The sequence below is a fragment of the Musca vetustissima genome, unplaced genomic scaffold, assembly GCF_032173495.1.
Source record: "Musca vetustissima isolate MV318-11 ecotype Yass unplaced genomic scaffold, APGP_CSIRO_Mvet_v1 utg16716, whole genome shotgun sequence".
Taxonomy (NCBI): Eukaryota; Metazoa; Arthropoda; class Insecta; order Diptera; family Muscidae; genus Musca; species Musca vetustissima.
In genome coordinates this window covers 85,089-87,467 of record NW_026874817.1, presented here as the reverse complement: position 1 = coordinate 87,467, position 2,379 = coordinate 85,089, and positions in this window count along the sequence as shown.

Sequence of the window (2,379 nt, the reverse complement as noted above, 5' to 3'; positions counted from 1 at the left end):
ATATTTTTTTAAAAAATTTACGTCTTGAAAAAAATATTTTTTTTAAAAAATCCTCGCCTTGTCAGGACCTCAAAATTATTTTTTAAAAAATCCACGCCTTGAAAAAAATATTTTTTTAAAAAATCCACGCCTTGAGGACGGACACTGAAAAATATTTTTTAAAAAATCCACGCCTTGAAAAAAATATTTTTTTAAAAAATCCACGCCTTGAAAAAAATATTTTTTTAAAAAATCCACGCCTTGAAAAAAATATTTTTTTAAAAAATCCACGCCTTGAAAAAAATATTTTTTTAAAAAAATCCACGCCTTGAAAAAACATTTTTTTAAAAAAATTCACGCCTTTAAAAATGTTTTTTTTTTAAATCCACGCCTTGAAAAAACATTTTTTTTAAAATCCACGTCTATATTTAAGACTTGAAAAAAAATTAAAAATCCACGCCTATATTTAAGACTTGAAAAAAATATTTTTTTAAAAAATCCAAAAATAACTAGCTCACAATTAATTTTTTAAAAGCCCACTTTTACAGTAAACCTTAATTTTTTTAAAAATTCTGTTATTAACATTGAGTGAAAGCTATGTGAATAATAACGCCAGCTGTTAGAACTTTTAACATTCTTCCCAATTGTATTCCATTTTTTCTTCTTTTTTCTCTCCATTTTTTTTTTCAAAACTTCTCTACCATTTTTATGTAAAACAACAAACATTTAAAAAGTGTTTTTCTTTTGTTTTTATTTGAGACCCAACAATTTTTTATGAACTTTCTTAGCTTTGTGTTTTGATCTTTTTTCTTCTTAAACATTGTGACCCGAATTTAATGTGAATAAACAAATAAAACTCAGATGTTATCATAAAACCTATTTTAATTGTTTTAAAACCTAAGTTTCATTTTAATTCTTTAAATAAAATTCGAAAAAAAAATGTTCTCACCAAAGACAAAAAACCCTCGGGCAGAGGGGAGATTAAAGATATGCTCATCACTAGTCCCAGTTAATCTAGCAAGTCACTATTTTTATAAAAAAACCCAACAAAAGCACACAAAAAGTGATAGATTTTTGTTTCGAATATTTCTTAAAAATTTGTTCTTAATTACCAATAAGCGTGGATTTTTTTAGAGAATATTTTTTTCAAGGAATATAATACGCGTGGATTTTTTAAAGAATATTTTTTAAGGCCAATAATAGGCGTGGATTTTTTAAAGAATATGTTTTTCAAGGCCAATAATAGGCGTGGATTTTTTAAAGATTATTTTTTTCAAGGCCAATAATAGGCGTGGATTTTTTAAAGAATAATTTTTCAAGGCCAATAATAGGCGTGGATTTTTTGAAGTACATTTTTTCAAGGCCAATAATAGGCGTGGATTTTTTAAAGAATAATTTTTTCAAGACCAATAATAGGCGTGGATTTTTTTAAAGAATATGTTTTTCAAGGCCAATAATAGGCGTGGATTTTTTAAAGAATAATTTTTTCAAGACCAATAATAGGCGTGGATTTTTTAAAGAATAATTTTTTCAAGACCAATAATAGGCGTGGATTTTTTAAAGAATAATTTTTTCAAGACCAATAATAGGCGTGGATTTTTTAAAGAATAATTTTTTCAAGACCAATAATAGGCGTGGATTTTTTAAAGAATAATTTTTTCAAGACCAATAATAGGCGTGGATTTTTTAAAGAATAATTTTTTCAAGACCAATAATAGGCGTGGATTTTTTAAAGAATAATTTTTTCAAGACCAATAATAGGCGTGGATTTTTTAAAGAATAATTTTTTCAAGATCAATAATAGGCGTGGATTTTTTAAAGAATAATTTTTTCAAGACCAATAATAGGCGTGGATTTTTTAAAGAATAATTTTTTCAAGACCAATAATAGGCGTGGATTTTTTAAAGAATAATTTTTTCAAGACCAATAATAGGCGTGGATTTTTTAAAGAATAATTTTTTCAAGACCAATAATAGGCGTGGATTTTTTAAAGAATAATTTTTTCAAGACCAATAATAGGCGTGGATTTTTTAAAGAATAATTTTTTCAAGACCAATAATAGGCGTGGATTTTTTAAGGAATAATTTTTTCAAGACCAATAATAGGCGTGGATTTTTTAAAGAATAATTTTTTCAAGACCAATAATAGGCGTGGATTTTTTAGAGAACAGTTTTTCAAGGCCCTTAAAAAGGCGTGGAATTTTTAGAGAAAATTTTTCCAGGCCCATTTTTTAAAGAACATTTTTTAAGGACTACCATCAGATCATTAAGTGCGGATTCATAATGTTTGCTTGGATTTTTTAAATAATTTTTATCGAGGAGATATTTAATAAAATTTCTATCAAGGATTCTCACAAGATTAAACGTGGACTTTTTCTGTATTTTTAATTCAAATAATTTT